This window comes from Rhinopithecus roxellana, chromosome 1 (genome assembly GCF_007565055.1).
Source record: "Rhinopithecus roxellana isolate Shanxi Qingling chromosome 1, ASM756505v1, whole genome shotgun sequence".
Classification (NCBI taxonomy): Eukaryota; Metazoa; Chordata; class Mammalia; order Primates; family Cercopithecidae; genus Rhinopithecus; species Rhinopithecus roxellana.
This window is the reverse complement of record NC_044549.1, coordinates 205,737,540-205,761,612: the sequence shown is the minus strand read 5'-3', so window position 1 is coordinate 205,761,612 and position 24,073 is coordinate 205,737,540. Positions and strand designations below refer to the sequence as shown.

Genomic DNA, 24,073 nt, shown 5'->3' with positions numbered 1-24,073 from the left:
GATTTCAGGCACTCAGTGTGAAAAGCACCCAAAGGAAGGTGATAGGGTAAAGAACAGAAAAGAAAAAAATCCTCTTTAGTCAAATAGATTGTTGATCTTAAAGTGGACAGTGCATTAGCTTTGTCTCTAGTCTCCGGAAACAGACATGTTCATGCTCTGCTTAAAAAGGCATGATTTCTGCACTAAGAGCAGAGCCTGTGCTCCCCTAGGCTGTGGATTGGGGGATAGTAAATGGGGAAAGGGGCAAAAGCCCAAGGCCCAGAGAAGCATTGGGCAGAGGAGAGAAACACAGGGTTTCTCTCTTTGGAGCATTTTACACTGGGACTTAGTTTTATCCCGATGCTAAGGGACTCTGAATTTGGAAGAGAAAAAATACATTTGACCTCATATTTGGGAAGTCCTGCTTCCCAAAGATCTACCTCACTCTAGGGGAGGCCCTCTCTGATCTGCTCTGAGCATTAAAAGTAAATTTATGAAAGAATTCCTGGAGAAAAGCCAACCAGGGCGACTTGTCCTGAATCATTAAAGTTTCTGTCTTAAGAGACGATTTCCACAAAGGCCAACTCTATTCTCCTCTCTCAGGTTGGGAAGCTGATGACCTTGTAAGCAGTAAGGGCCCTCTGATGAGATGAACTTTGCTCCCATTGTTCCAAAGAAGGCGAACCTGTGCCCAGGAAAGCGATTGAGGATTGAGGGGCTGGTCCAGGCAGATGTAGCAAAAGGCAATTTTAAAGTTCTTAAGACAATGTGGGCATGCCCAAGATAACAGCCATGCACCCATCCATCCATTCAACAACTGAATGTTTATGTTGGCCAGAGCCCTGTATTAAACGGCGATTCCCTTCAACCTCGAGAGGGCGTGTAAGCCCACAAAGCCCTGGAAAGGAGATACAATGGGAAGCTCAGGAAATGCAGAGAGCCCACGGTGAGTGTGAGTGGACTGACCATGGTGGAGCCATGAAAGCATCTCAATACCAACCCCAGAGGCAAGGCCCAGCACGTGGTGGTGGAGGCAGGTGGTCCAGGACACCCTGGATGCTCAGAGAACTTCCTCTGGGCCAAGCCCAAAATGGCACAGGCTGAGGCAGCACATCCCACGTGTCCGTCAGGAGAGCAGTTTCCAAATGAAGCCATGGGGAAGGAGCCAACAGGAAAGGACCCTCTTCTCTGAGGAGCTGGGGACACAGGGAGAGCTCTTCACCTGAGCCTGGGCCAAGGGGAGGGAATGCCTGGTGGGACCCAGCGCCCAGAACAAAGGCATTTGTGTCAGGGTCTCTGGGACAGGGACCAGGTGAGGCCAGCAGCATGAGGCCCAGGTGAGACTTGCGCTGCACAGTGACCATCTGGACATGCCCTCAAGCCACCACAAAGAACTGTCGCCTAATTGCTGGAAAGCAGAGGGCCGGGCGGGGGCAGACCCGAAAGGGGAACCTTGAGAAAAGAAACAGAGGGAGGCAGGAAAACCTTCTTTGGAACAATGGTAGTAAAGTTCATCTCATCAGAGGGGCCTTGTTGCTTACAAGGTCATCAGCTTCCCAACCTAAGAGATGGGGATAGGGTCGGCCTCTGTGGAAATCATCTCTTAAGACAGAATCATTAATAATTCACTCTAGTTGGCCTTTCTCCAGGAATCCCTGCACAAATTAACTTTATATGCTCAGAGCGGGTCAGAGAGGACCTCCCCAAGAGCGAGGCAGATGTTTGGGAAGTGAAACCAGAGACTTTGCCTTAAAGGAGACACATTCCCTCCTGCTCCCCACTAATCCTAGAGTCTGCAATAAGCTGTCTGAGATAAGAGGGACAAAGAAACCAGCCAGAGAAGAGCTGCAAAATTCCTGGAAGTTCTTGATCTGTAGTTCTTATCCCAAATGTGTGGCAACGAAAGAAAGCTGCCCACCACCTTTATGCCTTTCTCCCAGTAAAAGACTAATTTCAGTCGGGCGGGGTGGCTCACGCCTGTAATCCCAGCACTTTGGGAGGCTGAGGTGGGTGGATTGCCTGAGGTCAGGAGATCGAGACCAGCCTGGCCAACATGGTGAAACCCCAACTCTACTAAAAATACAAAAATTAGCCAGGCATGGTGGCAACGCCTGTAGTCCCGGCTACTAGGGAGACTGAGGCAGGAGAATCGCTTCAACCTGGGAGGCAGAGGTTGCAGTGAGCCGAGATCATGCTACTTTTACTCCAGCCTGGGAGACAGAGTGAAACTCCGTCTCAAAATAAATAAATTAATTAATTAAAATAAAATAAAAGACTAATTTCAAAAATCCCTCTTGGGTACACAGCAGAGTATAGCATACAAAATGCATTTGGCCCTCTCACCCTGGGTTTCACTCTGGGATTTCCCTATAAGCATTTAGATTTCCTTCTGCATGACCCAACCTTAGGCTGGAAGGGAAGCTTGTCATCAGCTGACAGTGAGGAGTGGCAGGTAGACAGGCCCTAGGAGAAGCAGGAGGTCAGTGTCTGGAGGGGACATCCGGCCCCAATTCTGACTCCCAAAAGGAGAGCATCAAGGCCCGGAAGCATTCAAGCAGAGGTGAAAGCACACCACACACCGGCAGCATCTGCCTCACTGCCACCCCCAACCCCAACTTAACCACCCAATTCTGCTCAGGGCTGAACTGATTAGTCATTCATAATGCTTAAGTCATTAATTCAGGAAGGAAGCCACGCTAGCTGCCTCTTCTCACTGGGAGTTTGCTGCCGTTGCAAAACACATGAGTAATCAGACATTCCGGGAGCCCTCGTTAAGCCCATTGCCAAGAAAGGTGTCTTGCAGCTCATTTGCTGGAGGGGGAAGCCACGCTACAGGCCCTGAGTCATGCTGGGTCCAGGGGAGGGCAAGGCCAAACTTGCCTGAGTACAACATTGCATCACCGAGATCTGCGAAGGAGAGGCTTGCCCAGCCACCAAGCTCTGCTGACCTCACCCACAGCCCCAGCTGGGGCTGACCCTCTGTGGGCTGCTCTGCTGCTTCTGCGGTTTGGGGAGACTCAAGGCGTCAGAGATAGACATCCTGGGAGGGACACCAGGTACTAGATAGAGTCTTATGTCCCTATATGACAGGTGCTAAAACTGAGGCCCACAAAGGCAGTGACACTTGCCTAGAGTCAAACCTAATGCAAACAGACTTAGGATAGAATTTCATCTCAGTTTTTTGTCCCCAGCAATTTTCACTGCACCAAATTACATTAATAGGTAATGTTAAAGGCTTGACTGTGAATGGCAACATAGTGAAAACTACCCATTGTCCAGCAGCAAGCAAGTACTTTAGAAAATTGTGGTCAAATAAAATGAAATGCTAACCATCCATCTAAAAAAGATTGTTACCGCTTTACATTCCGATATGGAGCTATCTCCAGGATATGCGTTCTGTTGCTGCTGTTGTTGTTGTTATTATTATTTGCTTTCCATTGTTGAGATGGAGTTTCGGTCTTGTCACCCAGGCAGGAGTGCAGTGGTGTGATCTTGGTTCACTGCAACCTCTGCCTCCCAGGTTCAAGCGATTCTCTGCCTCAGCCTCCCAGGTAGCTGGGATTACAGGCGTGCTCCACCATACCCAACTAATTTTTGTATTTTTAGTAGAGACAGGGTTTCACCATGTTGGCCAGGCTGGTCTTGAACTCCTGATCTCAGGTGATCCACCTGCCTCAGCCTCCCAAAATGCTCTTAAATGGTTTTTAAGAGCAAGAAAGCACTTATGGAGACAGTACGTATGGTGCACTACCGTGTGGAGGGACACACACACATACTCCCTAACACTTAGTGTTCCAAAGGGGTGCAAGGACTGGCACTAGCCATGCGAGTTATTATCAGAGCGCATTTTCCAACCTGTGCCGAGTCAAGCTTCCAAGAGTGCCTCTAACTCGTGGCCACTGAGCCTGGCCAGCCCCGTTTCCCTGTAGCCCTCCTCCACCCCGGTGCATCTCCATGCCTGAATGTCCAGGTGCTCAGGAACCTCTGTGTAAGCAAAGCTCTGGGAGGGGCCCCTTGGTACCCCCTACTCCCCTTTCCCCTAGTGTCAGACAACGGAGGCCCAGCTTCGAAGCTTGCCTGAGGTCACAAAGGGACAGCCCCAGAAAGAAAATGCTTCATGCCTCTGTGTCTTAAAGCTCTCATTCTTTGTGAGTTGTCTGTTCACACATAAAGACCCCTGAGAGGAATCACACCTTGAGCTCAATCAGTCACCACCTCATTATTTACCCACCAGCCTCTCCTTGGGTATTAACTCACACCCAGGGAACAGCAAAGGTCTCAGGAGAGGGCCGGATTGCTCGCCTGCCCTCCAGACGGCTGCAGGGGACAAACTGCTCCCCAGGCCCAGGGAGGAGGAACCATCTGAGCCGTATCTGGTTGACCTGTGGTGAGAACAGCGCCCCTGGGTAGGACTGAGTCCATCCACCATCCCTCAAGTCACCTGGAAAAGTTGCTTTAGGAACTCCTAATATCATTTTTCACCTCCCAAGGAGTTCACATCTATGCACATGTTTCCATCGTACGGACCAGGAAACAGGCTCAGAGAGGAGAAAGGAATTATGTACCTCGGTTTACAGCCAAAGTGACCTGCCTGCATTCCAGCTGTTTCCATCCATGTCCGTGTCAACTGGCATCTGGAACTACTAGTAGCAGCATCCAGTCAATGTGAGTTGACTACATGGAGGAAAATCTACTATGGTGCTTGGAAAGATTGGGACCCTCATGATTTAGGATATAAAGATTTGTTGTCTGCATGGAAGAAAGAACAGGGCAGTGCTATGGGGACAGTAGGGACGTTCTAAGGAAACACACCCACTAGTTTAGGGTAATCAGGTAATACTGTTTATAGACTATTAATGATACATGAGGATCACACTCGGCCCGAGTTCTTTGCTTAGTTTCACTGTCTTACTCTGACATCCTCTCCTAAGTTTCAAGGCTTCTCCCTCCCACCTCCATCTCCCAGCCATATCACCACCACCACCATATTTTAATTCCCCATCTTTCTTTTTCTTTTTGAGACAGAGTCTTCCTGTGTCACCCAGGCTGGAGTGTAATGGCGTGATCTCGGCTCACTGCAACCTCCACCTCCTGGATTCAAGCGTTTCTCCTGCCTCAGCCCCCTAAGTAGCAGGGATTACCGGCGTGTGCCACCACGTCCAGTTTTTCTTTCTTTTTTTTTCAGTAGAGGCAGGGTTTCATTCAGCATGTTCGTCAGTCTGGTCTTGGACTCCTGACCTCAGGTGATCTGCCCACCTCGGCCTCCCAAAGTACTGGGATTACAGTCGCTGCGCTGGGCCCTCATTCCCCATTTTTCTGTCCACCCTCCTTTTGGCACCATCACAAACCTCTTCCAGTCCGGACTGGGCTTGCCTTCATATTGACCACGCATATTTATGCTGGGATACTCTTTCCTTTTTGAGGTCCTTCCCTTGCTTATTGATGTGTTTGTTAATTAATCAGATGTTTACTGAACGCTCGCACGCGAGACGCTTTACTAGTGTCACTGCATATGAATAATCATTGAAAATTACACAGAGTTTGGTATATCCTTCATAAGAACTAAAAAGGAAAAGTTACTCTAAAGAATCCTAAAATGAAATAACTTCTAAGCAACAAGATAGCAGTAAAAAGCTTAAGTTTCTATTAATGTATTATTATTATTTATTAATTATATTCCTCTGTCTGAAATCTTCCCTCAGTCACCAGGGCGGAATCGATAAATGGCAACATTTTCCTGTCTTATGTTTTTAAACTACATTAAAAGGCATGGAGTTTTAATTTCACATGCATTTGCTTCTGGGTCTTGGGTCTTTTTTTTTTTCTTCTTCTTCTTCCTCAACGCAGATAAATGAGGTTCCAAACTTAGGATAATAAGTCTTAACAGTGAGGCGCTTTTTAAAAAGTGAATCATTTCTCAGTTCTCCTTTGCTAATCTCTGTTGGTAACATTAATTATGAGTTTGTGCAGTGTGCCCCAAGGCAAGCTCGGCTTTCCCAGGACAATTAAAGTTACTTAATTATTAAAAAACTGTGTGTGCTGCTGCCCAGGGAGAAAGAGGCGGCCAGGGCCGGCTCCCGCAGCCCCCCATAGGAGTGACCGTACACTGTGGGAACCGGACCCCTTTCCCTCACCATTGTAATTCTTTCAGTATAATCTATGAAAATCCCCTCCACCGCCACGGCCTCTCCCACCTCGGCATGAGTGATTTAGAGACCACTCAGCACTAAGTCCAGCCTGCCGGCTCGTCCCCGTCCCAGGGTGGAAGAGGGGCCCTTGAGCCCGGAGGCGGAGGGAGATGAGCGGGCCTCTGCCTAGGGCTCTCGGGTGGAGCAAGGGCTGAGCCCTTGGTTTGCTGGGTTGCTGTTGGGCCCACCCTGGGCCCACCCTCCCTCAGGCTTTCTGCCCCGTGGGAGCAGGACGAGCTGGACAGAAATGTCACCATGTGCCCTTATAGGGGGTGGGAGGGAAGGAGGGCTGATGTGGCCACCCTGCGCTTGGAGTGGGCATTTCCAAGAGTGGATGCTAATCTATAACAGCATTTTTTTTCTGGGTGGCTCTTTGATCATGGGCGTGAAAAAAAACTATAGGTGGCCCTGGTTCTGCCATCCACACCCAAAGTGACCTTGGGCAAGCCATTTCTGCATTCGGAGTCTTGGCTTCGTAGTGAGAGGCAGCCTGCGATCTGTAGGAGCCTCTAAGTCCTGGTACTTAGATGGAGTCTAACACTTTCCCGGAAAGAAAACCTCTAATTTTCCATTTCATTTTCTACTTTCCTTCATTCGCCCGGCGAGCATCGACTCTGTGCACCATGCTGTAGGCACAGAGGCATGGACAGAGCAGACGCCCTGAAGGCCACAGCCTCTAATCCTATTGCTTGTCTTGCACGCAAGAGGAAATGAGGCTGAGAAGGAAGGGGGCTGGTCCTAGGATCCCCCAGCGTGGCAGTGTGAGGCAGGCGGGGTCCTAGTCCTCCCGACAGCCAGCCTGCTGAGCATGGCCAGGCCACCGCTGCTGCCTCCTTCCCGCTTTTCTGTCTTCTCCCTTCCTGCTCTGTTTAACCCCTCCCACCGTCAACTCCATCCCTGGGCTCCAAGTCTCTAGGGAAACATGCTCCAATTGAAATACACTGGCCACAGGCCGGGCGCGGTGGCTCACGCCTGTAATCTCAGCACTTTGGGAGGCCGAGGCAGGTGGATCACAAGGTCAGGAGTTCAAGATCAGCCTGGCCAAGATGGTGAAACCCCGTCTCTACTAAAAATACAAAAATTAGCTGGGCGTGGTAGCATGCGCCTGTAATCTCGGGAGGCTGAGGCAGGAAAATTGCTTGAACCGGGGAGGCAAATGTTGCAGTGAGCCGAGATCGCGGCCACTGCACTCCAGCCTGGGTGACAGAGTGAGACTCCGTCTCAAAAAAGAAATATACTGGGCACAAATGCAAGTCACATGAGCATTTCACATTTCCTACTGGCCACATTTTTTAAAAATGAAATAGAAACATGTGAAATTCATTTCAATGATATATTTTATTTAACCCACATATTCCAAATATTATCATTCCAACTTGTAATAACATAACGATTATTAATTAATAATATATTTTATATGTTTGAACTAAATCTTCAAATCCCAGTGCCTATTTTGCCTTTAGAGCATGACTCCATTCAGTTAGTCACTTTTTTTTTTTTTTGAGACAGAGTTTTGCTGTGTCCCCCAGGCCAGAGTGCAATGGTGCGATCTCTGATCATTGCAAACTCCGTCTCCCGGGTTCAAGCAATTCCTGCCTCAGTCTCCCAAGTAGCTGGGACTACAGGTGCATGTCACCATACCCAGCTTATTTTTGTATTTTTAGTAGAGACAGGGTTTCACCATGTTGCCCAGGATGGTCTTTAACTCCTGACCTCGGGTGATCCACCCTCCTTGACCTCCCAAAGTACTGGGCATACAGGCGTGAGCCACTGCACCCAGCCTGGTTAGCCGCATTTCAAGTGCTCAGTAGCCATTTGGAGGCAGGGGTTACTGTACTGGGTAGTGCAGGCCTCAGGTTTTTGGCATCTCTATCACTCCTCAATACTCTTCCCTTCCTACAGGAACAAAAGGTTCCCACAAAATGCTCCTTAGACATATGAAACATTGACACCATGGAATACCATGTAGCTAAACACCAAAACGCCAAGGACACTCTTTTATGGACCCATAGAAAGAGCACCGAGACATATCACAAAGTGAAAAAGGCAAGATACAAACAGTGTATACGGAATTCTACCACTACAGGAAATATACATATTTGGCAATATAGGCACAGACTATCTGTAGGATTCTTAAGAAACTGAGAATATTGGCGGGGGAAACTGGATGGATGGAGGGCGGGTTGGGAGGAAGACTTTTCATAGCATGTATGTTTACACTTTTTGAATTGTGAGTATGTGGATGTATCACTTATTCAAAAATTAAAATCAGAAGTTCAGTTAATGGGCACACCTTGGCACATGTAGCCTGCCCAGGCACCTCTGTCCCTGCTCAGCACTTGCCCTGGCTCCCCATGGCAGTGCCCCAGGAGGAGCAGGAACAGGTCAGTTCGCTGTTGTTCCTGCTGTTCCACAGTAGGAAGAGGGAGGCTTGGCAGAGGCCCAGGCAGGAAGACATGATATCAAGTGACTCTAAAGGGCCCTTTTGTCTCTGGAAAGACAGCAGTTTCCACTCAGCATCCCTGCCCCCACTGACAGCCCACTGGCTCTGGGATCCCTTCGCCACCTGCTGCAAGAGCATCATTTCTCCCCCGGAAGAGTCTCTGGGCCTGAGGTGGGGAGGGGAGGGGAGCACTGGCTGGGAAGGGGCATCATTCTAGCTTCCCAAAGGATGTCATTTGTTCCCAGAATGTCATTTCCAGAGGCATGATGCCACCCCGCCAGCTGTCCTCCAAATTTTGGCATCCCCAGCCTGCCTGTGGCAGAGCAATCTCACTAAGAAAACAGAGCACGAGCACGTGTGCATGTGTGTGTCCCCTGTGAGCATCTGTGGCCCGTGCACTGGCATGCATCCACTCCATTCATTAACTCCTTCAGAAGACATTCACTGAGCACCTACTACGTTCCAGTCACTGTGCTACGCCCTTGGGATACATCCAGGAGCAAGACAGTAGAGGTCCTGCCCTCATAGAGCTTACAGTCCAGCAGGAGAAACTGACGTTAAATTTTAAATAATTCAGTCCCACCTGTAGGGATAAGTGGAAGGAAAAGTACATGCGATCAGGGCACACGATCTAGTGTAAGAGGCCAGGGAAGGTGGAGCAAAGAAACTGGCATTTAAACTGAGACTAAGAAATATATCAATCGGCCGAGCGTGGTGGCTCACACCTGATCCAGCACTTTGGGAGGCCAAGGCGGGCGGATCACCTGAGGTCAGGAGTTCGAGGCCAGCCTGGCCTACATGGTGAAACGCCGTCCCTACTAAAAATACAAAAATCAGCCAGGCATAGTGACATGCACCTGTAATCCCAGCTACTCAGGAGGCTGAGGCAGAAGAACTGCTGGAGCCCAGGAGGTGGAGGTTGCAGTGAGCCGAGATCACACTACTGTACTGGGCAATAAGAGCAAAACTTTGTCAAGAAAGAAAGAGAGAAAGAGAGAAAGGGAAGAAAGAAAGAGAGAAACAGAGAGGGAGGGAGGGAGAGAGGGAGGGAGGGAGGGAGGGAGGAAGGAAGGAAGGAAGGAAGGAAGGAAGGAAGGAAGGAAGGAAGGAAGGAAGGAAGGAAGGAAGGAAGGGAAGGAAGGAAGGAAGGAAGGAGAAAGAAAGAAGTCTAGAGATGGTAAGAAGTGAAAAGTCGGCCTTCCACAGACAAGGAACCTGCTCCATGTCCTCGAATAAACCATACCCCCTTAACATTGTTTTATTTGGAAATATATTTTAAATTTCAAAAAATTACAAAAATAAAAATAGTACAAAGAACACCTGTATATGTTTTACCCAGATGATTCACTATTGCTCCCATTTTACCCCATGTGATTTATCCGTTGTGTGTGCATCATGCACTCTCTGACTACACACATACAGAATTATTTCCTGAACAATTTGAGGATACATTTCACACAGCATAGCCCTCTAGTGCTAAATACTCAGAATCAGATGTCCTTTCCAAGCTCAGTTTGCTCAGTTAGAGCACAAGAAGGATAAGCCCTGTCCTCTCCACCTCCCAGGGCAGCTGCAAGGAGCACGTGAGATCCTGCAAAGTCTTGGACACACAGCAAAACTATTATCTTTTTTGGAAGCACTTCGTGGAATTTGGAAATGAAAGGTGCTTTCCCAGAGAAATGCCCAGGTTTTCAGTCCCTCCAGGCGACAGTGTGCTCTTCAGCCAGGTCTGGTGTGTGTGTGTGTGTGTGTGTGTGTGTGTGTGTGTGTGTGTGTGTGTGTATAGGTCAGCAGTGTTCCCCTGCAGCCCCTCCTCTCCATCAGGCAGCCAAAGCAGACCTGAGCCCTAGTGAGCGCCTTCCTGGCTGATCAGTTCCCCTGGCTCCGGGGAAGCCTTGGGAGGGCAACCGTGGCTTGAAAACAATGCTCACCCGCCCCTGGGAAGGGCTCCTTCTCCTTGATGAAATGGAACAGAGCCAGCACAGAAACCCAGACCTGCATTCAGGGAGCCCACAGACACTCACAGAGCACAATACACAAGTGTGGGTCCTCTCAGCAAGTTTGGGGACCCATCTCCTTAATGAGAATAATAAATTCACACGAGGAAAGGTGGTCGCCAAGCAAAAGCAACTGACGCACTCCCCCGGCTTCCTTGGCCCGGGGGGCCTACCCCCTCTGAGCGTGGGACCTGCAGAATCAATAACTGGAAGGGACAAGGGCCAGACCTACGGAGTCAGAACTTCTGGGCTCAGAGCCTAGGAATGTGTATTTTTAAAAGCTTCCTGGAGGACAATCAGGTTTAGCAACCACTGGCCTAAATACACTGGGAGATCACTTCTAGCACTGAAATACTCTGGTCCTGTGAATAGGAACAGAGATCTAAAGGTAGAAGATACACAGACCTGGTTAAATGGGGGTGCATTGATCCCGGGACCCCAAAAAGGCACTTCATAATAGTTTCCACAGAGCTGAAACCTTAAACTCTTTGCTGGCAGCCTGTGAATTCTGGAAGGGAAACGTGTACAGGCAGGCCTCAGCATGGGTGCAAGGATGTCTTCCAGCTCCTCTCCCTCCTCAGCTTGTCAAAACCATCCCTGATGTACAGATTCTGTCACCAGACTGCAAGTTCTCCCTGGGTTGGGGAGAAGAGGTGGAGGAGAATCAGGCAGGCAGCCACGGTCTGCTCTAGCTGCACTGATAAGAACTGGTTGCTGGCTGGTGTGGACCAGCTCAGTGGAGCACAGCTGTAAGCAAGGCCAGGTGCAGTCGGCCTGAGTGAGCCCAGAGGGTCCAGCTGCCCAGCCCAAGCTAGGGAGCAGTGCTCACTGACCACAGGGCAGTGGGGACTCTGTACTCCGTGTGGCTGGCTTTTTTTTTTTTTTTTTTTTTTTTTTTTGCGCCAGTGACCCACACACCTCAATGGGGTCACTCTGCCTCTCATTTGAGGTTTCTTCCTGAGTTTCTAGGCAAACACTGGGGCTCTGGAGCCCTGCAACCTTATCCCTCCCATCATTAAACTGTGTGAGAGTCCCAGGGAGCCAAAAGCTTGGTCTCCCTCCTCCCCTGCCCCAGCACTCAGCATTGCCCCAGGCAGACAGCAGGCACTAAGGAAATGACGGAGAGAGGGAGGCAGGAATGGAAGGGAAAGGAGAAGGAAGAGGGGAGGAAGGGAGGGAGAAAGGAAGGAAGGCTGCAATAAATCTGCAATAAAACTCCATTCTTATTCGACCCACTGCCTCAGATTTCTCCCCAGGGCCTCTTCCAGGAAAGCTCCTTGGTGAAACCCAGTTCATAACTACTTCCCTTCCCTCTCACCATCACGCTAGGACTTCTCTAGTGAGGGAAGAGTGTGAACTAAACTAAAAGCCTGAACTAAATGGACTTTACAAATGATTTTCCAGACGTCAGAAGCCACCCACCTTGCACACAGAAGGAATAACTGACAAATCGAAAGAATCAGCATCTCTGAATGTCCAAATCTGTCCTATTCTTCAAGATCCAGAGGCAATAGCTACTCCTCAATGAAGTCTTCCTGGATGTCTCTAACTGGGGGTGATCTCTCCTCCTCTAAAACTACACAACACATTATCCATCCTTCTTCGACTGATAGGCTGCAGTTTTTCTGCCTTATGATACAGCCATTTTGTGAGCATGGCAAGGGTGATACCAGGGAAATAGCAAAAGCTTGGCAGTCAGACTTTCCCAAGGTTAAATCCCACCTCTCCCTCTTACCAGCTGTGTGAGTGTGAAGGAGCTGCTTATCCTCAGTTTCTTCGTGTATCAAATCAGGATCATAACCACATGGCAAGTTTGTTGTAGGGATTACAATGTGATAGAGATTAGTGGGGTTCACATCATTCCCGTATGTCCTTTCCCGTCCCAAGGAAATATTACACTTCTCTGTCCCGCTTGAAGTTAGGTGTGCCCATGTGACATCCTCTGGCCATGTGAGCAGAAGTCACGAGTGTCACCTCCGGCAGAAGCATTTCAGAGTTGGTGCACAGTTCCTGTGCTCTCTTTCCTGGCCGCAGCAACAGCCAGGAAAGAAAACAGCTCCCGTATTGAGAGGGTGGCATCGTCAGATGGTACAGCACCCTTTGGATTGGCAGCCATCAGCACATCCCTCTCCTGAAGAGCTGTTCAGAGGATGTAACATCAGTGAGAGACAAATGCCTGTTACCTCCAGCCACTGAGATTCTGAGATCGTTTGTTACCACAGCATTACCTAACCTATTCTAATACAAGACATGATGTATGCAAGAGCCTTTGCATGGCTCCGATACATAGTAAGTACTTGATAAATATGCCATGACTAAAGAAATAGCCAAACAAATCTGTGAACAAATGAATGGACTAGTAAATACATCCGAACTGGAGCTGCACTCCCTCGGGAAAGCCTAGACAAGTCTCCTGGTACCTTTAAGGTGAATGTAAATGCTTTATACAGATGCCACTGGTGGCCCCGTTACACCTGAACAGTAGGGATGGCTGTCCTTTATGACTTTTCTCCCTGCCTATCCAGGAATGCAATGTCACCCATGCAAGCCCCACACCTCTCCCTGGACACCACCACTCCCTGGACACCACCTCTCCCTGGACACCACCTCTCCCTGCCACCTGTAACTGAAGATTCTGGGAGTTGGGGCTCTTGGATCGGGTATGTCTGCCATCAGGAGAGTCACACTCCCAGCAAAGTGACGCTGGAGGATCCCTTGAGCCTCTCCACCACCCACAAGGCACAGTCCAGAGAGAAGGGCCTGGGGAGAGGGAATCCGAGGCAACTAGTTGCTCTTCTTCTCTAGTCCTGGAAACTGAGGGGCCTTCACAGGAAGCTATTTCACACAACTCTGACCCATCCAGTTGAAGATAGACAGGCCTCAGCCCAGAAGGGAGCTGAAAATGGCCATGAGTTTACCACGTATTATTTTCATATCCAGTGTCTGCTGTGGTCCCAAAGCAACTCGATGAGGTTGCCTGGATTGGAATCATTATTACCCCCATTTTACAAAAAAGGAAACTAAGGCTGGGATAGGGAGATGAATTCTTCAAGACACTCCACAGTGTCTAGAGGAGCCGGACTCAGTCGGCGCTATCAGGGGCTGGCCTGAGCCTTCCCTCTGCCTACTGAAGGAGGGGCTGAGAGCTCTTTTTTTTTATTTTTTACATCAAGGACATCATTTTCTTCTGGCAGATACCTACTGCTTGATGAAGCAGGCGTATGGTGTGTTCACCAACAATGTTTAAAGACTGCTCCCCATAACTATAAAAGCAATAAAAAGGAGAGAGAGAGGGAGGAGAGAAACCAACACATCACCCAGGAAAAGAGGGGAGAGAGGAAAGCCTTCTTCTTTTTTTTTTTTGAGACGGAGTCTCGCTCTGTCGCCCAGGCTGGAGTGCAGTGGTCGGATCTCGGCTCACTGCAAGCTCCGCCTCCCGGGTTTATGCCATTCTCTCGCCTCAGCCTCCCGAGTAGCTGGGACTACAGGCGCCTGCCACCACGGCTGGCTAGTTTTTTGTATTTTTTTAGTAGAGACGGGGTTTCACCATGTTAGCCAGGATGGTCTCGATCTCCTGACCTCGTGATCCGCCCGTCTCGGCCTCCCAAAGTGCTGGGATTACAGGCTTGAGCCACCGCGCCCGGCCGGAAAGCCTTCTTCTGAAGCACTAAGCTCCTGACCCCACTGCAATGCGAGGTGTGTGCACCTGAGGTAGCCAGCAGCAAGGCACCATGCATGTGATCAGAGTCACTGCTGAGTGGACCTGAGGCCAGAGCTGGGAACTAGCAAGGGCCAAGTCCGAAAGGAAAGGCGAAATGTAGCCAGGAGAGTAAGTGCCAGGTCAGGTGGTGGGGAGGAGGACGCTGAGGACAGGTCCGGAAAGCCTGGGGGCACTGGGAGTCCCCATTCTGTGGTGTTCGTGCAAGTTTGAGACAGGTGTGGTGGCCACAGGGCCCTGCAGGGCAGCGTGTAGTTTCCTCTTCTGGCCAATGAAGGGGTTGACCCTGGCTTCCTCTGCTTGCCCCCAGCTCTGACGTTGAGATGGTTTTTCATGAACCAAAAGCTTTTCAATTCTCAATCTCTAGACCACTGAGAGCTGTGTCACATCCAAACTCAGAGCCAACCAGCAATCACAGGAGCCGTCACTGCACTGTCCCCTTCATACCTCATGACCCAGCAACGAGAACAGTTCATGCCTGCCATACTGATGGGGAAACTGAAGCTTTAAGAGGCGAAGGTACTTCCTGAAGTACCACAACTAGGAAGTGGAGAAATTCGAATGCACTCCTAGCTGACTGCAAATCTCAGGTTATTTCTACTGCATCAAGCTGCTTCCTAAGTTCAGAGTAAAGATCCACCCAGGGCCACAGTCCCCTGGGATCATTTTGCAGAAAGTTAGCCACCTACATGAACGAACTAAAAAAGAGCGGTGATAAGGCTCCATCTCTTCCCTTTCCTTTGCCCAAAGAGACTGAGCACTCATACCAAGAGCGGCGGTGCAGAAAGCCATTTGCCCCCGTGCCCTTGCCAGAGACAAACAGATAACCCTTATTTGCAAGCTGGGTAAAATATTAACTCAGCACCCAAGGGCGCTGTCCAATACAAGCAAGACAAAGTCCTTGGCTTTAGTTTGGGAGCTCAGAACTAAGCATCTACCCTACTACAGTCCTCCCATACCCCCGGGTGCAGAGTCCCTTTCCCTCACCATTACAGCATTGCAATAAGGCAGCACAATGCCTCCGCAGCCTGGAGAAGCAAGGGAGAGCACAGTCCTCACATCAAACTAAAGATTCCCTAAGGTGCAGGGCTGTGTTCGCACCCTCTGCCTGCTCAGACAGCCATTCCAGGAAGTGATTTTGCTACTGCACGTACTCCTATGGGTGCCACCCACCCCCACTTTTGGTCTCACCCACTGTGACCAGGCAGAGATGCCACATCATGATGGCTTTCAAGAGGAGCAGCTCCCACTCTCCTGGCTGGCTCAGGAGGGGAGTGGCCTCTCCCAGATGTACCAAAGTGTCTGTTCTCTGGGCCCTCAGTGGCATCTTCACTGCTGTTGTCTGCCCATTGGCTGAGCACCACATGCCCCAAGCCTGTGTCCACCACTGCTGTGGACATGCTCAGGCAACCAGAGGGGAGCAGGCAGTGACAGATCTCAGATGGTGCTGGACAAGGGCTCTAGCCATCTTTTAAATATGCAGACATGTCAATTTTCAGTCACTATAGGGGCCAACTCGCCTTTCCAACTGGTTGATAAAACAAACGACCTACCTGGAAATTGACTTCCCCTCCTTAACTCGACTGATGTTAAAATCTTAGGAAGTAAGACATTAGTGGTGGCAATAAACCTTACCCACCAGAGCACATGAAGAACAAAAACAAACAAACCAAACTCTTAGGTGGTTGGCAGTGTAAGCACAGCAATGACTTTTGGACTGATGGCTCCAACCACAGGACTGGAACCAAAATAACCCGGGCAATGAGCCCCAAATAAACGAAACAGGCAGAAGACCTCTCTGGTCTGTACTTACTAGTCATGTTATGAGGCCACCTGGGAATATACTGTCACTCTGTTTGTTCTTGTTAGACCCTGGACTAGCAGCCACCCCAATCCCTCCATCCCATGCCTCAGAGCCTTTGTTTATGTTGTTCTCTGTCTAGAAGGACCTTCTCTACCTCATTCATTCCTGCATAAGCTCAATGCCACCACCTCAGTGAAGCCTCCCATAACCTACACAGCCCTGAACTTCACAATCACAGTTGTTTTTTCTCTAATCATCTCCTATTTTAAGTGTGGCTATTGGACAGCACTTGCCATGTTTTACTATACTTAGCTCTTTTCAACATCAGATTTCTAGAATACTTCAAATTATTTCTAAGGAGAGAATATATTTTGCAAACCCCAAACCTGTCTTGTTGTAGCTGTTGGGCAAAGTTTATTGCATAAATTAGTGAGTGTCTGGATAAAATACCTTTATAATTATAAACTACTTGATCCTCAAAGCATCCCTCCAACAGGAAAAGACAACTATTACTACTCCCATTTAACAAATGAGATCCACATCACAGGCTGACACTCATTCACTCAACTTAGGTTAAGATCCACATCACAGGCTGACACTCATTCACTCAACTTAGGTTAAGATCCACATCACAGGCTGACACTCATTCACTCAACTTAGGTTAAGATCCACATCACAGGCTGACACTCATTCACTCAACTTAGGTTAAGATCCACATCACAGGCTGACACTCATTCACTCAACTTAGGTTAAATGTGTGCAAATTTCCAGTCTAGAAAAGTGCTTCTCAATGTGCACACGAATTTCCTGGGGAGCTTGGAAAGATGCAGACTCCGATTCAGCAGCTCTGGTATGGGGCCTGAGAGTCTGCGTTTCAAACATATCCCCAGGTGACATTACGCTGCTGGCGCGGGGGCCACATTGCCAGTCTCACCTCCGTAACAGGGTGGCTGAGAGGAAGAAAAAACCCACTTAGTGTGAGTACGTAGCTGGAACTGGTGTCTCTGAAACCTTAGGAAGGAGGATGGATACACATCATTATATCCACTTCACAGAGGTGAAAACTGAGGGTCTGAGAGACAAAGTGACTCCTCCAAGATCTAATGCACCCTCTGATACTAGTTCAGTACCGTCCAGACTGCCGTCTACTGCTCTGCATGTCAGGGGATTCCGAGATGAAGGTACCACATCCTGTCCTCAGCAAAGTGACGAGGGTGACACACCTGCACCTGCAGGGACTATCATACAAAATTGAGCGAGAGAAAAACCAAAAGTCCAGAGGCGGGTGAGCACGTGCCAGCCAGATCTTATGCAAATATGTGCCGCATCTTTTTTTTCCTACCCATGGCTCAATTAGACTGGAGATGGGGGTCTTCTTCTATCAACCCAATCCCTTTAAAAAAAAAAAAAAGAAAGAAAAAAAAATAGTGGCTTTAGGATTTTTCTTTTAAGCACTGAACCTCTTCAGTGGAAAGTGCTGCCCTTCCGACCTGTTGATGTAATTGCCATAATTGAAGATTCCAGGCTCCCATGTGAGTGGACAGGGCCCCATTCATCCATCGGGTCAGCGAAGTGTAAACCTGCTGAGTCCTTCAGATGCCCTGGCCGCAACCGCCCCCCACAGCCCCCTCCAGCCCTGCAGCCTGGGCTCCCCGCAACGCCAGGGCAGCCAGGCCCAGGCTGGTCCCTCCTGCAATCTGGGAATGGTGCCTAATTAAGGGGTCTGTTCTCATCTCCATGGGGCCGACTTAACGCCTTCTGACAGTAATGAGAGCCACACGTGTGGGGGTGGGGGGTGGGAAGGACGGCCCACCTGCTGTCTTAGCACCCTATTAAACAGCAAGTCTAACACACACACACTCACACACTCACACACACAGACACACATTGCAGTCCTGCAGTAACCACCATCAGACCTTTAAAGCTACAAGGAGCTGCTCCAATTCTGAAAGAGGAAGAAACCAAAGAGAAGACATAAACTGCCCAAGGGCACACAGTGAGTCACTGTCATTGGGACCCAGGTGTCCTGTTGCACCTCACAGCACAGACTTCCCCTGTGGAGGGTGGGGCCCTCCACTGCAGCCCCAGGGGAGCACATATGCGTGTTGGGGCCGAGGAGGAGGCAGTCTCGACTACTCTGGAGCAGCCAGTTGCAGAGGGCCGGCCACAGCGGAGCAGAAAGGAGCTCTGAGAGCGGATTCCACCAGGGGCTTCTGTCTCCAGGACACCCTTTGACACAAGACAAAGCCAGCCTCAGAGGCAGACACTCCCTGCTGCTGGTGGATCCTTCCAGCATCCAAAAGGAGTTGGTCTTGGTTTCCTTCTTGTGCATGCTTTGTGTCCCTGTCTAACTTCCTACCAGTTTCCCATCCTCACAGTCCTCAGTCCCAGCCCCCTCTCCTGTCCGCTTCCCATGAGCAGCTTAAGTAGCTGCTCTGTGCCAATTCTCTTCTGTTTTCCCAACAGAGCAACTTTGCACAGTGTTGGGCACATGGTGAACACTCAGCAAATATTTAGCAAATATAATAAAAGTCAAGTTGATGTTAGCTCCAGCTCTAAGACATGTTAGTTCATTGTGTTAGTCATAATTTTGTTTATAGGCAGGGCCAGAGAAGCCTCCTGAGATGCAGGTATAGTAAAAATGCTGAAAATAACATGGACCAAATCTCTGCAATACTGGCCCATTAATAAAGATGGTGAATGAAAGGAATGGAATATTTCAGTTATGTTCAATTCCAATTCTAATTCCAATGGCACGGTGATGAATCCCAAAAAAGAAGCCAACATATCCTGGTTACTAACGATATAATCTGGATATGCAGAGTCCTTCCAGAAGCTCTGTCACTGGTATCTCTGCTACCATCTTCCCTCTTTGGACCTCCCAATCCTCTCTGCACACTAGCGCTCAGTATGGTGGATCTCTCTACTTGTATTATGTCACACCCTTGCTCAAAAGCCTTCAGTGGTTCCCTGTTTCCCCCTGCATAAAATCTGCACCACCCGGCTCTCAGGGACCCTGTCGGTCTGGTTTGGCGTCAGCTCAGTACCAGTTTCCCACTTCTCTCCAGAGCACTGCTTCCCTCTGCTTTGGTCAAATTGGTTTCCTTACCCAACTCAGACAGTATACAATAGGGAGTGGGAGTAACGATAAAATTTGCAACCAACAAAGCCAGGTGCGAGTCTCCCATTCACCATCAGATCTCTCTGAGTCTAGTTCCCCAAGGGTAAAATGGAAATGATAATTATATTCACTTTGTAGAGTCATCATGAGGATTTTGTGATATAATGGATGTTAAAGGACTTTACAAACCGTTAAGGGGCAAAGGACTGTTGTTCATATCTAGCCATGGATTATTCCCAACTCCAGCACTGTCTTTGATCTCATGACTTACTTTACCTTGCCCTTCTCCATATCTTACACCCACTTAAACCCAACTCCAGCCCTGCCACCCATAGAAAACCATACCTGATCACTACAGTTCTCACTGATCCTGGCTTTTAAAGCCATCCCCATAAAGCATCTTGATTTGCTCACTGTATCTTATGCATGTTCACCTTAGAACTCCAAGTTTATGATTATTTACCTACAGATGATATAAAAATTCGGGTTGCTTACAATTAAAAAATAAGTACATTTATAATAGCAATAGCAAAGGTCAAGATAAAAATAAAGCAAAGGTCAAGCAAAAATAAAGTGCTTAGCAAAGGTCAAGATAAAAATAAAGTGAAAAATCAGAAATGTCCATTTTTTTGCTAAGGCATATTAGTTTGCTAGGGCTGCCATTCCAAAACACCGTAGACTAGGTGGCTTAAACCACAGAAATGGATTTCCTCGCAGTTCTGGAGGCTGGAAGTCCAAGATCAGGGTGCCAGCATGGTGGGTTTCTGGTAAGGGCTTTCTCCCTGGCTTGTAGACAGCTGACTTGACTTCTAGTTATGGCCTCACATGGCAGAGAGAGAGAGTGTGTGTGGGCAAGCTGTCTAATTTCTCTTCTTTCTTCTTACAAAGGTGCTAATCCCATCATGAAGGCACCACCCTTAGGAATTCATCTAAACCTGATTACCTCCCAAAGGCCTCATCTCTAAATACCATCACATTCGGGGTTCGGGTTTCAACACATGAATTTATGGAGGGGCACAATCCAGTCCATTGCAGGGGAAAAAAAGTACAATTATGCCCCTTTTTAAGAGACAGGTTAAGTGACTACTGCAGCTAAGTATCCTTGGAGGATAATCTTCATTTCCTCTTCCTCACATTTCTACACAGGGGAGACTTGCTCTCCCCAGAATAGGAAGTAGGAGGGTTGGAGTGAGCCTTTCCCATCTCTCTCCCCTTGGGAAGGAAGAATAACTAACAATGGGTGACCCGTAGGTGTTCATGGAGTAAGGGACACCGGGAGACAGTCACTGCCTTTTGCTCCTTTGGGCTCCTCAGAGCAGAGCAGGCGCCTGCTTTCCAGCCTCTCTTAGACTTCTGTGATAAGCTGCCTGCTCGGTGAATCACCCCTCTCGGCCACCCACCACCACTACCAAACAGGATGGTCACTATTCTCCTGCTGCTTCTAGTCCACTGGTTTTCTAGAAGCAGGCCCATAATCTTTCCCCTGTAGTAACTTGAAAAAGTGGACTCACGGTCTGCATGGCAGAACACGCAGATCCCAAAGTCTAGCTCAGGGAGGAAGTGTGAGGTCCCACCCCCACCCCCAACACAGTGGTTAGAAGAGAGCCCTGCCATTTTGGAAGCTTACTTGCCATCTGACATGGTTTGGCTGTGTCCCCACCCAAATCTCGTCTTGAGTTGTAGTTTCCATAATCCCCATATGTCATGGGAGGACCTGGTGGGAGGTAATTGAGTCACGGGGGCCATTTCCACCATGCTGTTCTCATGACAGGGACTAAGTCCTCATGAGAGCTGATGACTTTACAAGGGGCTTCCCCCTTCACCTGGCACTCATTCTCTCTCCTGCTGCCCCAGGAGCGCTGCCTTCCACCGTGATTTTAAGTTTCCTGAGGTCTGTCAGCCATGCAGAACTGTGAATAAACTAAACCTCTTCTCTTTATTTTTATTTTTAATTTTTTGAGACGGAATCTTGCTCTGTCGCCCAGGCTGGAGTGCAGTGGAGAGATCTCGGCTCACTGAAGCCTCCGCCTCCGGGATTCAAGTGATTCTTCTACCTCAGCCTCCCAAGTAGCTGTGATTACAGGTGCCCACCACCATGCTCGGCTAATTTTTGTATTTTTAGTAGAGACAGGTGTCACCATGTTGGCCAGAGTGGTCTCAAACTCCTGACCTCAGGTGATCGACCCGACTTGACCTCCCAAAGTGCTGGGATTACAGGCATAAGCCACCATGCCTGGCCCCTCTTTTCTTTATAAATGACCCAGTCTCAGGTATCTCTTCATAGCAGTGTGAGAACGGACTAATACACCATCAATCCAGCTGATGCTCTGAAGTGCATTCAGCCAATGGTCTTGAGCCTATTCTCAATCACCCCTAAAGGGAAGGAGAGATGGCTTTAGACAATCCAGCAAGCACCAGTGTGAACTACAAGCTTCTTGATAGCCAAACATCACTGACAAAAAGTAGAAATATGACTAACGTGAAAGAGAAAGACTATGGCCTGATAGAAGGGACATTGAGTAACATCGTGAATGAGGTGCTCAATGATGGCTTAGCAGAAGACGCCAAGATGGCCAGCTTTTGTAACAGAGTGGAATAAAAACTAAGGGCAAGGTATTTGTTATTCAGTGTAAGGGATCTGGACTAATACCATTCAAACCTCTTGCTTTCTGTTGACCCAATCAGATATAAGGAAAGGACTTAATTTATTGTCTCAATCATGTTTGGGGCAGGAAAGAAATACCAGACAATTTAAAATTAACCTTGTACACTACCATAACCATGAGAATAAAACTCTTATGACTCTTTGGAAAGTAATTTTACAATATTTATTGAGAGTCTTAATAATGCCCTTCTCTTTAACTAGAAATTCCACTTCTATAAATTTATCCTGAGAAAAATAAATTGTTAAAAGGTTAGATTCTTAAACATATTAGGAAAATCATGGTACATAAGTGATGAAAAATTATGCAGTCATTTGAAATGAAACATGAGGAATTTATGTTGCTGTAATGTTATATGACAAAAGCATGTAATAAGTTATATACAAGGTATGTATTGTACATACAGTGATCATAATCATGTAAAATCATAAAGAAAAGCAAGAAAAAGGGCAAATAATGAGTAGTTATCTTCTTTCACCTTATCTGTATTTTTCTATTTTTTTTCCCATAAGCATACATTATTTAGAACTGAAAACAAAATAAACTATAATTTTATATATATATCTCATATATATTATCTTCATACTTTAGATACCAGCCTGGAAGACAATGGAGCTGTCATTCTGTTATAAAAATTAAGAGAAGTCCGCAGAACCTGCCTTTTTCTAAATAAGAAGCTTTGGAAGTGACTGGACACTTTTGGCCATTGCAGTTCACAGGTAGCCTCTCTGGGGTCAATAGACAGACTTTTTCACTTCTTCTATTGACTCCCCAAATGCTTGATTATATAGCTTGTCACCTGTCAGTGGGGCCAGCTAGCTAGTTGCTGGGTTGAGTGGTTAATCCAATGATTTGTATAGCTGGCTCACTAAGGAAATCATAGGTACTCAATATATGGCTACTGAATGATTCAGTGAATGATTGAATTAGTTATCATTTAACCTATTGGCTGGGAAGTACTAAAAGAATTAAAACACTCCTAATATGCTTCAAGTCTAGCCTGCACTCTCTCCCTTCAGGGATCCCTGCTGGACGACTTGGCCCTTGCTCCTTTCTCCAGCAGAAATAATCTCTCCTGTACCCCTTTCTCCACCCCTACATTCCCTTATGGCCCGGTACAGACCATTATTTGAGTCATTATCATAGCCTTGATGAAATTTGTTTATTTGTCTGACTTCCTCACTTGACTCTGAGCTCTTTGCGACAAGGTTTTACATATTGTTCATTTTTAAAAATCTGCCTCTAAGGTTATAAGCAGAGCCCAGGACATATTTATTCAACATGACATGTCATAGGAGTTCAGCAAATGTTTGCAAACAAACAAACAAACAAAATGAATGTAGGACGAGGATATTTTGCGTACCGATGAGCCATCCAGCCGTGAGCGAGGTTTCAGTCTCTGAGGGCATGAAGAAGGAACCACGGGAGAATTAGCGTGACTCTCACCAACCTTCATTGCCATCCATCGTTTTCTTGTTTCTTTTCACCTGTAGATTATAAATGCCATGAAGATAGGGGCTGTGTCTGTCTTAGTCACCTAACGAACCCCAGCAACTCACACCATGCCATGGAAGGCATTCAAACATTTCATGCTGAAGCAGTAAGTGGATGGCAAAGGCACCCCAATTTTCAGTATTGATTTCCTCCGATTGTAATTACTCACTGGGCAAAACAGCCCAGGCTGGAGTGCAGTGGTGAGATTATGGCTCACTGCAGCCTTGACATCCTGGACTTAAGTGATCCTCTCATCACAACCTCTGGAATAGCTGCAACTACAGGTGTGTGCCACCACGACTTGTTAATATTTATTTATTTATTTATTTATTTATTTATCTATTTTTGAGAGAGAGAGAGATCTCATTTTGTTGCCCAGATTGGTCTCAAACTCCTAGCTTCAAGCAATCCTCCTGCCTCGGCCTCCCAAAGAGCTAGGTGTGAGCCACTGGTGTGCCTGGCCCTCTTGCTTTCTTATTGAGAGCCAAGTATAGTTGGAGACTGGTGGAGGTTTTCTCTCCCCAGCGGAAGGTTGCCTGGAGACTCTGGCAAGAGCCACAGCAGCTCCAAAAAGGAAAAGAAACCTCAAAGGAGAATGTTAATCTCCCCAGTCAGGTGAATAAGCAACGACAGGTAACAAATAATTCACCCCAATGATCCCTCAGA

General features: G+C 48.0%; 1 long non-coding RNA gene across 1 annotated transcript in view; it reads right to left on the bottom strand.

Annotated features, from left to right (window-relative positions):
* Positions 1–24,073, bottom strand: part of LOC115899281 — a 96,614-nt gene that overhangs the window by 48,166 nt on the left and 24,375 nt on the right. The window contains exon 2 of the long non-coding RNA XR_004059026.1: positions 23,277–23,400. This is a non-coding gene — a long non-coding RNA (uncharacterized LOC115899281). The remainder of the gene's footprint in view (positions 1–23,276; positions 23,401–24,073) is intronic.